Source organism: Muscardinus avellanarius (assembly GCF_963383645.1).
Source record: "Muscardinus avellanarius genome assembly, chromosome: 1".
In the NCBI taxonomy this organism is placed as follows: Eukaryota; Metazoa; Chordata; class Mammalia; order Rodentia; family Gliridae; genus Muscardinus; species Muscardinus avellanarius.
In genome coordinates this window covers 180,710,796-180,727,057 of record NC_137786.1, presented here as the reverse complement: position 1 = coordinate 180,727,057, position 16,262 = coordinate 180,710,796, and the positions used below count along the sequence as shown (strand labels likewise).

Below are 16,262 nucleotides of genomic sequence, written 5' to 3'. Positions count from 1 at the left end.
TTTCAACAATCAATTAGTGAAAACATACAAATTAGTCACTAGAAAATCAAAAAGGATTTTAAATTTATAGAAAAGAATATCCAAATGAACATCTAAATGCATCTCCTTCTTCACACACAAGTTTAGCCCTCACATTCCACAATGTTTTCATCTCTTCTTGTTCAACATTTACTTGTTACTCCAACTTTTCTTAACCCAATTGTCTATGGAATTAAGACCTAAGAAAATTTGTGACCATGTCTGAAAAACATTTTCTCCTTTCCAAATCTTGATCATTACTAATACCTTCTATGTAAAGTTTAGGTTGCTTGTAAGTAAACAACTTGGATGAGGTAGAACTATGTCTTCCTCAAAAATGTATGTCCAAAAAAGTCAAATTTATGATACTCATAATTTAAGTCAGTATCAATAAATATTTAAAAATTTAATATGTTTTTTTTGGTGGTACTGGGGTTCCTGGAAGCCCTTCTACCTCTGGGCTACACTCCCAGACCTATTTTATATTTTTGAAACAGGGTCTCTTACGCCAGCGCAGCTGGCTTCGAACCTGCGTGATCCTCCTGTCTCTGCCTCCCAAGCGCGGGGATTACAAGCGTGCGCCACCACGCCCGGCTAAAAATTTAATATGTTAAAATAAAAAGTAATTACTTTGGCAGCACATATATGAAAATTACAATAAGTTAAAAAGTAATAATCTTGTGGGGTATGGTGGCACATGCTTGTCATTTCAGTACATGGGAGGCTGAGACAGGAGGATTACAGGTTTGTAGCCAACCTCAGCTACTTATGAGGCCCTCTGTAATTTATTGAGACTTTTCCAAAATAAAAATAAAAAATAGGGCTTGAGCTGTAGCTCAGAAGTAGAATGTCACTTGGTTCAATCCCCAGTACTGCAAATAAAAATAATAATAATCTTGATTGACTAATATATAATGGGAGGAAGTCTCATGCTGAGATTTTAAATTATCTAATTTGTTCTTCTGTTTTTGTACTGTCCATTTAAACTTAGTTTTCTTCTTGGTACAGTTTAGATTTACTAAGAAAACAGATTATCAAAAAACAATACTTGATCCCAGGTTATTTCACATGGCTATTCTACACATCTATATCTTTAAATTGCTAACTCAATTAATACCCACAATTCTGGCTCTGTTCTACTTTGTAATATTTGCTTTTGAACTACATTTTGACAAATTTGGAAAAAATTTACTTGTTTGTATATTTTATCTATGATACTTATCAACATAAGGATAGTAAAAAGTCAATAATTCAGCTGGGCGTGGTGGCGCACGCTGTAATCCCCATACTTTGGAGGCGGAGACAGAAGGATTGTGCAGGTTTGAAGCTAACCGCACTGACTTAGGAGACCCTGTTTCCAAATAAAAATATAAAATAGGTCTGGGAGTGTAGCCCGGAGGTAAAAGGGCTTCCAGGAACCCCAGTACCATCAAAAAATAACCATCAATAATTCAACCTAAAATACATAATAAACACCAAGACAATAAACACTAAGATATTTGTATAGGAAAGAATGCAAAGAAACAAACTAAGAAAATAGACATATTCACGGGTATACTTTTTTAGGAAAACAAAGGCAAACACATATACTTTATTTTTCATACTAGGGATTGAACCCAGGTTCATTCTACCTCTGAGCTACACCCCTAGCCCTCTTTTATTTTTATTTTGAGACAGAGTCTCACTCAGTTGCAGAAGGCCTCATTAAGTTGCGGAGATTGGTCATAAACCTCCTGTGATCCCCCTGTATCAGTTTTCCAAGTACTGGGATTACAAACATGCGCCACCACACCAAGCTTGACTTATGCATGTGCATATGTCAATCTTGAGTTGCTTAACATTTCTGTTACTGCTTGATACTGAGCCTAATGATATTAGCCATGTGGCACATAAATAGTATACATATGTACAAAACAAACTTACAGAACTTCACTTTTTAGTAATTTTTTTTTACTGAGCTTGAATTTTACTAAATTTTGGAATTTTATGAATCTAAATAAACATAAACTTCTACCATCTGCTGCATCAATACAGATCATGTTTAATATTTTGTCAACCAACAGTCAAAACTGAGAGTAATAAACTAAAAACAATTAACCAAATACAGCTGGGTGTGGTGGTACATGCCTTTAATCCCATTACTTGGGAAACTGAGACAGGAGGATGATGGTTTGCAGCCAGCCCCAGCAACTTAATGAGGCCCTCCACAACTTGGTGAGACCCTACTTTCAAAGAAATGGTAAGATAGGGAAGAGAATGTAGCTCAGAGGTAGAGCATGCCTGTGTTCAATCCTCAGTATCAAAAATCAAAACCAAACAACAACAACAAAAATTAATAGATAGAAACATACATTTGAATTCCTAATTTTGGACAGATTCATGATCAAAGAAAGAAGAAATACTAGAAAATCTCTCATACACACATATACTCATACCTATTCCTCACAGAGATCATATCATTTAAGAGTCAGATGCACAAAAGAGATATATATATGGATATAAAGAATTTGTACCTAACTTTGATGTGTAATTACAATGGGCCAATCAAAGCATATAAAAAATAAATGGTCAATAATGCAGAAATTATTGAGTCATATGAAAATTTGATCCAATTGTATTATTTATCAGACAAATAACAGCTAAAATCATAAAGAATTACAAGTATTTATATACTGCATGTCTAATATCAAGCAGTAACAGAAATGCTAAGCAACTCAAGATTCCTATATTTTACTGATCTGTCTACTTTTTAGTAAACATGTATAATATATAATAAACATGAACTATATTTAGGAAATAAAAAGATGTGCAATATTATAAGGAATAAAACAGCATGTTAGTGGATTGGCAGACAATGTTAAAAAGATGTTGAATGGAAGAATTAAAGGTAAAAAATGAGCAACTCATGTTAATTCTGATTTGTAGTATTAGATATTCCAGTATTTGTAGCATCAATATGAAAAGTGAATAATCGATAAGGAATCTTTCCCTTAAAAGAAATTAAAGCTAAATTTGAGGATTTTAAGTCTGTGTTCTGGTTTTCCTGGAATCACAATTAGTTGGATTTTTGGGTAAATATATTTGGGTAAAGATTACCTTCTTTATAATGTTTGGATTACATAAAATTGAAGAATGTTAAGAGGTTGCATTACTACATTAAGTCTGTTACTTTCATGACATGTGAATGGAATGCCTTATTTTATAATCTTGCTTAACTTGCTGCTACTGGGATTCGAATTTCTGTGGCACTAGTTAAGTAAGTTAAAAAGCGAAAAGATAAACCCTCTCATATAAAAAAGGAAAAAAGGGTAATATTATATCAGTAACAAAATATAAACCATAATTGTAATTTACTTTAAGTAGGTATGATTTTTTATGGGATATACAGCTAAGAGTTTTTGTGAATTCTTCACATGATAGCACTTTCTTTTTATATTTTTTCCTAAGATTAAACAAATGCATAGTTTTCTTCTATAGGGGATAGAAACAGCTTTTTGGAATAATATTGGAAACCTCAAAGATCATTTTGATTCTTAATTTTTGCCTTTTGCATAAACCTCTTTATAACATGTATCTTTAAAGCAACTGAGTCTTTAGGAATGTGTAAAGGGAACTATGTTAGTATTGCTTATAAAACTTTACTTAGGTATTATACATACATGTATACATCCATATATAAATATATAGATTTGCATTTTGTCTTGTAAAATTTTATTTGAATAAATTCTTTCTGTAGGTAATGGGAAACAAAATAATTTACATACCACTCATAACATTTTTGTATTTGACAATAGTCCAATATGAGATTTCTAATTCTATTACAAGCCTATTACAAGCACATTCTTTGATTGAGTGTTGGTTACAAACTTAGTAAATGCAAGAGAGACAGTGTCGGGAACTTCCGAGTCTGTGGGCCACTGTCGATTAATTAATAACATACTGTATGAATAATTGATGCTTTAACTCGGATTTTACCTTTTAAAGTAAAAACCTGGGCATTATGTCAGCAAACTTAAGGGCATTATGTCAACATGCTAAAACTTTGTTTTTGTTTTTCCTGTTCTTTTAATGTAGCTCCACGTGATGGGAGAGATGATTCCAGTATTCTGAAAATAGCTGAAGAGAAAGGAAAACATCCTGGGATGAAGCTTATCCTCACAATGACAATTTAATTAGAAGGAAATTCCAGTGGATTAGATGTAGAGCTCCATATCTACATTTCAAGAAATTATCATTGTAACTTGATAAGAGTTGATTTATTTTATGTAAACATCATTGCAAAGTAAGGTGTAGTTGCTCAGCTAGACTTATTACTGTGGACGTGAGTAAATACTTATCTCAATTATTCTTTTTCTTTTTCAATATAAAGTTTGCTGAATGTACAGGAAGAGTTTAACACTTAGAATATAAAATTTTTTAGGGGTTGGGGAGGGGCTTTGTCAGGAAAGACTGTCTTGATTTGATAAAAAAATAAAACTTGAAACTATTCTTGAACTAACATGGAAAAATAAAATGGCTATTCTTTAAAAAGTGATAGAAAATATATTGACGAGATATGAGTTAAGTTTATTTTCTACATACTATAATTGATGAGGACCTGGGTAATATCTTCATGTTTCTGAAGTAATCGGTACATGGAGGGAGGGGATAATAAATATTTCCAACTAAAAAAAGAAATAAAATGTCAAATATTAAAATGTTTTATGTCACGAATTGGGAGAGTATGGGTGTGGGGAAACTGCTCCTGGGGATACCTGCTAGGGTCCCAGACACACTTTCCCTCAACCCACAACAAAACCCAAAACGACCAAAAACAGGAAAAAAACCCCGTGGATTCTTGTCCTAAGCTAAGAATAAATATGCATAGCTTGGACAGTTGCTGAAGATTTAAAGAAGTTTACTAAAAAGATAGAAATACAGGAGATAGTCACAGCCCTGTGCTGGAGAGGGGCACAAGGGGGCAATTCAAATGAATATACCAAAGAACTCCAGTTTACTGAGTGTTTTTATCCAGACCAATTCTGCGGCAGGTCCTTTGATCTGTAGATATGCTGCCCTATCTCTAGCCCAGTTTTTCTGCTATCTCCAGCTGGATTTGGGGCGGCCCTGTCTTCCTGACACAGACCTCTCCACCTTTGTTCTACCCCCAAGATGTGTTAAATTGCTTCTCTGGATCTGGGATTTCTTCCCATCCCTTTCCTTAGAAATGTAAAGAGACCTCTTCCCTGACTCAGGCTTTCTTTCCTTCTCTTTAGAAATGTAAATTACAAGTCCCTTCTCTCTACCAGTCCTTGCTTTCTCTAGTATAAGGGATGTATTTTCAAAATTGGAAATCTTTCCCAACACTGGTTCATTAATACATTTTAAAACTTCTTCCCACAACCAGACAGCCTGCTGGCATCAGTGCAGAGTGTGCGGGCTGCCCGCTCAAACTGCATTCCCTAGTCCTGACCAACCCGGCGAAATAGCCAGAGACTGAAAACGGTCATAGAGCCTCATCTTAAGCAGCAAGCGGTGCCCATGACAGAATCCTGTGCACCCAATAAAGACTGGACCACAGCGACACAGGGACTCCCACGGATGCTGGGACCAAGGAAGCCAGGTACCTGAGTGCGTCCAGGGAAGCTGCGGGTTCTAGCGTGCACCCCAGGTCCAGCACAGGCCCTGGGCTTCTGTCCCACACCACAGAACCCAGCACTGTCCTCGTGCACCCTGTATGCTCCCCAGGACACCTGCTAGTTGCCTACGCCCACACCACCCCCCACTCCTGAACTCGGAGGTGCTCACCTTGTGCGCCTAGTCCCCGCACCTTGCTGGCAGCCTGCTTCCCAGGCAGTGAAAGCTCTGTGTACCCATATGATCTCCTCGGGCCCCCAGCTTGTATGACCCACTGGAGGCAGAGACCATTGCTGGACACTGCACAGCTCCTGTGCCCCCAGACCTGTGTGTGCCTACGCCGCATCCCTGGCCCACCACCAGGAGTTTCTGCCCGCCCAGCAGCCTGAGACTCAGCTCAAGTCTAGAGCACAGCCCAGTGCACCCTGGTTGAGCCTAGCAGAAGGCACTAGGCAGCTGCACCCACTCACACTGGGGCCAAGTAATAGCAGTACACCCAACCTGCACTCTCGGAACTGGCAGTGCTTGAGCAGTAAATTGTGTCCAGGGACCAGCAACCCTTTGCCCAGGGTACATCTTGGGACCACACTGACTAGCCCAGTTAGAATTTCTAGAGACACAGGAAAATTCATCGAGACACAGTATCTGAACAGGACCTCAGGGGGAGGTCCCAAATCTACTTTGGATACCCTCCACTCCTGCTGTAGGGAAGCAAAGGACTAAATCTAGGGTAGTGAGTGCAGAGGTGCTGACTACAGGTTGGAATTACACAGAACCTGGGGATTGTACAGAATCTATTAACAGTGACACCAGACATCCTGACACCTAAACCTAAAGCAGTTAAAGGAAAGAAAGGTGTCCAAACACCCAGAGAGTGTGACTTAAGAAGATGAAAATAGAGTACAAAGAAAATTAAGAGACATTGGATTATATTTTGAAAGCTACCAAAGCAATCAAACACTCAAATATTTTTTTTGTTTCTGAAACAACTTTTTATTAAACAGCAAAGCAGAACTAGAACACATTTTTAAATATTTGTAAATTAGATCACAAAAGGATGCAAAACATTTGCAGTCTATTATATATTCATATAGCTAAAGTCATCGAATTTTACACTAGTACGTAAGATCATTTCATGATTAAAAGTAGTCCAAATCTAATAATCATAAGCTATATTAGTGAATCTCTTTTATAACATTTTAATATTACTTCTGATACTGATTCCCTTACCAAATGGAATCTACAAACTAAATTTTTAAATATTGTTAAATAAAACTAAAACTCTTACAAACCAAGTTGTTTCATACAGAAAATTCTGGGAGAAGATAAAATGCTGAAATACTGAGGATACGGATTCTCATACATGTTAAATTCTCCCATTTATTTATGATTCTGATACTAATGTACTCTCTGAAGGAATTTTGTAAAAGTTGATCTGTTGGGTCCCACATATAAACCTTGCCAAACTCTGTAACATGTCTAACATGTGGTCATTCAAACTCAATCCTCTCTCATATATATCCCCTAGAAGATCTACTCTAATCCAGAAATGACACAAATCTGGAGAGAAAACATCTGGAGTTGGTTATTATTACTTAGCAACTTCTTTCTACCTTATTTCTAAGATTTTCTATGTTTAAAACAACACATGACCGGAACTCCTCTCTTTTCAGATATCAAATGAGTTATTGTGTGTAAAGGAAGATTTTAACAATCCTTCCCAATACGAAATTTCATTTCAAAGAAAAATCTTCATTTTATAGCCTCAATTTGTTTTCAATTAAAGAGAAATCAACAATCTTACCTTATTAAGTATCACAAACAACAAGCTCTAGCCGAGAAAGTATCTTATTTTGGTTAAGTATCAACAATTAAGAGTGCAGGTTACTCTTATAGGTGATTAACTATTAAAATTACTTTTACAAACGTGAAACCATCTTTTTTCCTTGGGGGAGGGCAATGCAAAGGAGAGGCAGATGGAGGAGAGGCACAAGACGGTGGATGGGGCACCTGAAGCTGCACACTCAGGACATGATTTTGGTCACTTTTTTTTTTTTTTTTGGTGGTACTGGGGTTCCTGGAAGCCCTTCTTCCTCCGGGCTACACTCCCAGACCTATTTTGTATTTTTGAAACAGGGTCTCTTACGCCAGCACGGCTGGCTTTGAACCCGCGCGATCCTCCTGTCTCCGCCTCCCAAGCGCGGGGATTACAAGCGTGCGCCACCACGCCCGGCGGTTTTGGTCACTTTTTCACAACATGGTGGTTATTTTTTTTAAAATATCTTACCAAGCCTATAATAAAAGACAGTGCTAAATCTATATATCAAAGCAAATTTGATAAAACATTCATCTTCAAGTCTCATAAATATATGCAATTCTAATTATAAAGGCTCTACAATACATTTACACATCTTCATAGACTAACATAATACACAAACTTGTTATGCAGTTACTTTTGCCTAGATTTGACATTATCTTCTTAAATAGTCAGTGAAGCCACAAACAGAAGTTCTGTACCTTTTAGAATTATCCAAGTTTTAAAGAAAAACAAAAAGATCAGCAGCAATTCCATGAAACAGAAGGGACATTAATCCCTTTACTTTCTTTTGCTTTTTGTGTCAGTCATCTGAAAAACACTAGAAGCAGACATGAGGTTTTCTATATACTGTCCCAGAATTTGGTTTTCTGATTTTAGCTTCAGATTTTCTTCTTTAACTGCATCTACTCTTGCAGAGAGATTTTCAAGTGTGTGTTGCAGTTCCAACACCTGATTGATAAGTCATGTTTTTTCCTCCAGTTCCACCTGATTTTCAGCATCAACTGCATCCATGTCAGCATTCATCATCTTGGATAACAAACTTTTAGGAGGCCTTAGATACAAAGTCCTTGATGAATGGTCTTGCGATGGAGGCGCCAGGAAGGGGTGTGATGGGAAGGACACCTCCAGCCGGGGCACCTGGACCAACTGACCCACTCAAATATTATATGGACCTGACCCCATATTCGTAAATAAGTAAGACTTTTTTTTCTTTTACTGCTGATGTTTTGTTTTGTTTTGTTTTTATATTGCTTTTGTTTTGTTATGGTTGTTGCTGTTTTATTTTTTTCCCCATCCTTCTGTTACTTCTACTTGATGTTTCTTTATATATATTTGATAGTTTGCTTTTTTTTCTGGTTTCACACAGCCACTAGTTCCTTTTATTTTATTCTTGTCCTTTTTTCCTCTTTCTTCCTCTCTCTTTTCTTTTCTCTTTTTTCTCTTTTGGTTTGTTTTTTCTTTTCCTTTTTTTTGATTACATAATAGTTAGTCTTGGTATCTTGTGTTGATATTTTTTTATGTTTGTTTGCTCCTTCCCTCATCCCTCTTACAAACTTGCCCACACCAACCTATCTACTCTTTTCCCCAAAAACTTTTCCCCATAATATACCTCCATGTTTAATACTCAAAGTATTTCATATCTCCATACTTACTGTACTAACTACAAGAGTCCTACTAATGAACTCTCTCTCATTCTCAGCAAGATATTATCTTATCATACGTAAAGTCTTTCTCAACCTAAATGTATCCTCTACCTAATCCAATGCCTTTACCCATCACCCCAGCTCCTCCCCCATCACTCACCCTCAACATTGGAAAAGCTCTGCTGACTGGCTGAGACCTCTAAAATCCTAATACTAAGATTGATCTAAATATAATACTCACAAGCGATGGGTAGAAATTAGAAAAACAGGACAGAAAATACTATAAATATGAGAACTAGGAATAATGAAGAGACAACAGAAATCACAAACACTGACCTACAAGAAATGCAAGAAGGGGAGTTCAGAATCTTGATTTAAAATATGATGAAAGGATTTAAAACAAGTATAGAGGAGATGAAAGATGAGATAGAAACGCTAAGAAAAAATCAGAAAGAAGTCTGGAATGAAATGAAAGAGTCAATAAGTGAAATGAAGACAGCAATAGAAAGAAATTCTGGAAGATTAGATAAAATGGAAAACAGAATATCACTGTTAGAAGACAGTACATCCAAAACCGAAAACATGGTCAGTGATATACAGAAATCTTTACAGCAACAAAACCTAAACATCCAGCAAATATGGGATAATATAAAGCGTCCTAACTTATGAATTATAGGCACTGAAGAAGGGATAGAGGTACAGACCAAGGGCATCCGTAATCTCTTCAAAGAAATAATCTCAGAGAATTTTTCAAACATGGAAAGAGACTTGGATCTTCATGTCCAGGAGGCATACAGAACTCCATTGAGGCAGGACCAAAGAAGGACCACCCCATGCCACATAATAACCAAAATGACCAACATAGAGGCCAAGGAAGGAATCTTAAAAGCAGTGAGAACAAAAGGACAAGTGACATATAGAGGCAAAACAATAAGAATCACCCCAGACTATACAACCCAGGTCATGAATGCTAGGAGAGACTGGTACGACATGATACAGACCCTGGAAGAAAAATAACCTCCAACCAAAATTAATCTATCCAGCAAAATTACTATTCAAAATCAATGGGGAAACAAAAGTGTTTCAGGATAAACAGAATCTTAAAAAATTCATGAATTCAAAGCCTAAAGAAAATTCTTAAAGAAATAAACCATAAGGAAGAAAAAAAGAAGCAGACTTCAAAACCAGAGAAGAGAGAAAGTTAGTAAGTGGGCTATTTAAGTAAAGAAGAAAGACCAAACCACCCAAGAGTAGACAGAACACAAAATGGCAGAAAACAAAAATCATATTTCAATAATATCTCTTAACATAAAAGGACTTAACTCACCAAAAGACATAGACTGGCAATGTAGATTAAGAAACATAATCCAAATATATGCTGTCTGCAAGAAACTCACCTTACAGCCAAAGACATTCACAGACTGAAAGGGAAAGGATGGAAAAAGATATACCATGCTATTGGTGACCAAAAAAGAGCAGGGGTAGCAATCCTGATACCAACAAAACAGACTTTAAACTAAAACACATCAAAAGAGACTAAACAGGGCACTTCCTTTTATTGAAAGGAACAATACACCAAGAAGATATAAGGATAGTAAATATTTATGCCCCAAACGTGGGTGCAACCACATTTGTAAAACAAACCCTTTTGGACATCAGATCCCAAATAGACCCAAATACAATAATTCTAGGAGATTTTAATATGCCTCTCACACCACTGGATAAATCTTCAAGGCAAAAGATGAGTAAAGACTCTTTAGAACTAAAGGAAACCATAAACCAAATGGACCTAACAGACATTTTCAAAATATTTCAACCAGGAACTACAGACTACACATTCTTCTCAGCAGCCCATGGAACCTTCTCTAAAATAGACCACATCCTGGGACACAAAGAAAGCACCAGCAAATTAAAAAAATGTAATATAATTCCTTGCATCTTTTCAGACCACAATGGAATAAAGGTAGAAGTCAACAATAGGAAACTCAAAAGAAATTATTCAAATACATGGAGATTGAACGATACACTATTGAACTATGAATGGGTAAGAGCAGAAATTAGGGAAGAAATAAAGAAACTTATGGAAATGAATGAAAACAGAGACACAACCTACCAAAATCTATGGGACACCATGAAGGCAGTATTAAGAGGAAAATTTATTGCATTGAGTGCCCACATAAGAAGGACAGAGAACCACCAAGTAAAGAACCTAATGACACAACTCAAGGACCTAGAAAGTCTGCAACAGTCTATTCCCAAATCCAGCAGAAGGTGAGAAATCATTAAAATTAGAGCAGAAATAAATGAAATAGAGAACAAAAAAAAAAAAAACTTAAAGAATCAATAAAACAAAAAGTTGGTTCTTTGAAAAGATTAATAGACTTGTTAAACCCCTGGCCAACCTAACCAAAAGAAAAAGAAAATCAACTCAAATTATCAAAATTAGAAATGAAAAAGGAGATATCACCACAGATAGTGAAGAAATTCAAAAGATTATCAGAAACTACTTTAAAAATTTATACTCCAATAGACTTGAAAACATGGAAGAAATGGATAAATTTCTAAGCACAGTTAACCTACCTACACTCAGCCAAGAGGATATAGCAAGCCTAAACCAATCAATAGCAATGAAAGAAATAGAAATGGCAATAAAAATTCTTCCACCAAAGAAAAGCCCAGGCCCAGATGGGTTTCCAGCTGAATTCTACAAAACATTCAGTGAACAACTAATACCAATACTTCATAACTTGTTCTGGGAAATTAAAAGAGATGGAACGCTCCCAAATTCCTTTTATGAGGCCAGTATCACATTAATCCCCAAACCAAATGAAGATACCTCAAGAAAGGAAAACTACAGACCAATATCCTTAATGAACATAGATGCAAAAATTCTAAACAAAATACTAGCTATATGCATTCAAAACTATATCAAGAGAATAATACATCATGACCAAGTTGGTTTCATCCCAGAAAAACAAGGCTGGTTCAACATATGCAAATCAATACATGTTATTCACCACATAAATAGAACCAAAAACAAAAACCAGATCATCATAGCAATATATGCTGAAAAAGCATTCAACAAAATCCAACACCCATTTATGTTAAAAACACTGCAGAAAATTGGGATAGAAGGAACGTACTTCAACATCATTAAGGCAATATACTGTAAACCCAAAGCCAACATTATATTGAATGGGGAAAAACTGCAAGAATTTCCTCTAAAGTCAGGAACAAGACAAGGATGCCCACTATCACCATTTCTTTTCAATATAGTCCTTGAGATTCTTGCTGCGGCAATAAGACAAGAGAAGGAAATCAAAGGAATTCACATAGGAAGAGAGGAATTAAAATTATCCTTTTTTGCAGATGACATGATCCTTTATCTGGAAGACCCAAAGAACTCAACCAAAAGACTTCTGGAGCTGATTGACAAATTCAGCAAAGTTGCAGGATACAAAATCAACCTAAATAAATCAGTGGCTTTTCTTTATGCCAACAATGAATCCAAAATAAAAGAAACAAACAAACAAACAAACAAACAAACAAAAAACAATTCCATTCACTATAACCTCAAAACCAATAAAATACCTAGGAATTAACCTAACCTAAGATGTAAAAGATCTCTACAACAAAAACTATAAAACATTAAAGAAAGAAATTGAAGAAGACCTTGGAAAATGGAAAGATCTCCCATCATCATGGATAGGCAAAATAAATATCATCAAAATGGCCATTCTGCCAAAACTGATCTATAGATTCAATGCAATTCCCATTAAAATACCAGCAACATTCTTCAGAGACCTAGGAAAATCAATCATGAACTTTATATGGAGAAAGAAAAGGTCCAGAATAGCCAAAGCAATTCTCAGCAATAAGAAATATGCAGGAAGCATCACAATCCCAGACTTCAAATTATACTATGGAACAAGAGTAGTAAAAACAGCATGGTACTGGCAAAATAACAGATATACTGACCAGTGGATTAGAATAGAAGATACAGAAACAAACCCACACATCTTTAGTCAATTAATCTTTGACAAAGGGGCCAAACTCATACTCTGGAGAAAGGACAGCCTTTTCAAAAAATGGTGCTGGGAGAACTGGCTAACCATTTGTAAAAAAGATGAATTTAAACCCCTATATCTCACCATGCACAGTAATCAACTCAAGATTGATCAAAGACTTAGAAATTAGACCGGAGACTGTGAAGTTAGTAGAGGAGAGCATAGATTCAACACTACAACATATTGGCACAGGCAGTAACTTTCTCAACAAAACCTCAAAGCCCAGGAAATTAAAGCAAGAATTAACAAGTGGGATAGCATCAAACTAAAAAGTTTCTTCTCATCAAAGGAAACTATCAACAACCTAAAGAGGAAGCCTACAGAATGGGAAAAGATCTTTACCAGCCACGATTCTGATAGGGGGCTAATATCCAGAATATACAAAGAGCTCAAAAGACTCTACACTAGCAAAACAAACAATCCAATCAAGAAATGGGCAAATGAACTAAATAGACACTTCACAAAAGAAGAGCCAATAGATACCTGAAAAAATGTTCTACATCACTGGCCATCAGGGAGATGCAAATCAAAACTACCCCTAGATTCCATCTAACCCCAGTCAGAGTGGTAAGCATAAAGAAATCAAACAACAACAAATGCTGGTGAGAATGTGGGGAAAGAGGAACTCTTTTACACTGTTAGTGGGAATGCAAACTAGTTCAGCCACTATGGAGAGCTGTGTGGAGATTCCTAAGAAAGGTGGGAATAGATCCACCATACGATCCAGCTCTACCACTCCTGGGTATTTTTCCAAAAGTGTTGAATTCAGAGAACTATAGCAACATATGCATACCTATGTTCATAGCAGTACAGTTCATAATAGCCAAAATATGGAACCAACCCAGGTCTCCATAAACAGATGAAAGGATTGAAAAAATCTGGGAAATACACACAATGGAATTCTACTCAGCCATAAAAAAGAACAAAATCATATCATTTGCAAGAAGATGGAAAGTCCTGGAGAACATTATGTTAAGTGAGATCAGCCAAACATAGAAGGAGAAGGTACATATGTTCCCCCTAATATACCCAGACTAGGGAACATAGAGGATACTAGTGGTACTCCAGGTAATGGAGGGGAAATACCAGCAAAACTTGAATGGAAAGATAGGGGAGGAGGAAGACTGAACTTGATTAATGAGGGTCTACATTCAAATATGTGTAAAATTATGAATATGGCATGGTTACCCTGGACAATCATTGGTGGGAGGGGGGAAGGTAAATCAGAGGTGGGGGGTGAGGGCACCAAGTATAATTTAAATGTATACCACTTATGTTCAATAAAGAAAAAATTAAATAAAAAATAGTGAATATTGAAAAAAAACCATCATCTTGTATTATAACAAATGAAAAAAAAATAAAACCTCTTCCCAATGCTAGTACATTTTAGAAAGGTTACTATACATAAAAAATAAACATTTTGACTGTGTGTATTTCCCATAATTTTGTGATTTATTAATCTGTTGATGTACACCTATGTTGTTTATACTATGTTGCTATTGTGAATTGTGCTGTTATGAACATAGATATACATAAGTACTGTAGTTCTCTGATGGTCCCTTTGGAAAGATACCCTTTAATGGTATAGGTGGATCAAAAGGTGGGTCCATTTTCAGTTTTCTGAGAAATCTTCACACTGACACACTGATCTCCATAGCAGCTGAACTTATTTGCAATGCTGCCAACAGAATAAGAAGAGTTCCTATTTCCCCACATCCTGGGCAACATTTATTGGATTTTTGATTTCTTGATGATTGCCATCATGTCATTTGTGAAAAGATAGAAAGACCTGGAGAACATTTTGTTAAATGCGCTGAGCCAGTCACAGGAAGTGAAGGGTCATATTTTTTTTCTAATATGCACGAGCTAGGGAACAATTGGGTTACCAGAAGGACTCCAGATAATGGAGGGGAAACCTCAGTAGAGCCAGGGCGGTGGTCTGAGGGAAGAGAAAGGGAAGATGAAGTTCATTAATAGCCTGCCCCAGTGCTGCACTGATTTTGGTGGCTCTGGGCTCAGTGTATAATCTGTTATTGTAATCTTGGTGCTCAAAAGACTGTTTATATCTTCTTCCATCAAATCCAAGTAGCACAGCACAGAATATCTGTATCTTAGGGTAAAAAAAGGGGTGGGACTCCTTCATTTAGCAAAAACTGAAATTTATAGGCATCAAATTCACTTGGTTTGTTTTGTTGGGAAGAACTTATGACATCATGAGAAAATTACCACACTAGAGAGGAAATTTGAGGAACAACATGGGATTCATTGCTTATTGTATGATTTTTTTTTAGGAAGTCAGGTAAAATATCTGAGTCTCATTTTACCCATTATCATTATAATTAGATAGAACTAAACTCAGCGTTTCTGGCTCTTAGGTTATAGACTCTGCTCACCACAGTTTAGGTCCTAAACAATTTCCTCTTACTAACTACACCATAATGAAAAGATTTTATTGTCCTCACATATTTTGATGCAAACCAGTATCTCAAGTTGTATCACATCATTTGTTCTAGATGTTATAGGGAATACACAGTTGAGACTCTCAAAGGCATTCTTTCCCCTCTGGTCCCGACTTGCAACATTTTATTTGGCAGTTGTGAGGAGAGAACCTCGGGAGACGCAAAATGAAATGTTTGCATTGAGTAGGTGACAGTCACTGTTTTGCATTTACCCTGAGGTCTCATGTCTCTAAGGACTGATAAAGACCTTATTAACTCATTCTGATTGCTCTGAGAGTTAGAAGGATCAATCTAGGAAAGAGGACCTATTCTACCAAGTATGTGAGCCATGGGAAAATAAATGTGTGGGAGGGAATAGGAAATCACGGAGGGAAACTTGTGAAACCAAAGAGAAGAGGGCCGACATCAAAAGTGTGAGGAGGACCCCATGACTGGCTCAGGAAAGGACCAGTTCTCAGCTCAGTGAAGAGCATAATCTTCAACAAATATCTTTTTTTTGTGTGTGTGGGGGGGTCTGGGGATGGAATCCAGGGGCATTTGACCTGTGAGCTACTCCTCCTGCCCTATTTTTTATTTGTTATTTTGAAACCGGGTCTCACTGAGTTGCAAAGGGCCTAAGTAGCTGAGGCTGTCCATGAAC

At 36.5% G+C, this 16,262-nt stretch overlaps 1 pseudogene across 1 annotated transcript; it reads right to left on the bottom strand.

Annotated features, from left to right (window-relative positions):
* Positions 1 to 8,230: 8,230 nt before the first annotated feature.
* LOC308267906 (short coiled-coil protein-like) lies at positions 8,231 to 8,479 on the bottom strand (annotated as a pseudogene). Its single transcript has one exon. The product of its transcript is annotated as a short coiled-coil protein-like (transcript).
* Positions 8,480 to 16,262: the final 7,783 nt, after the last annotated feature.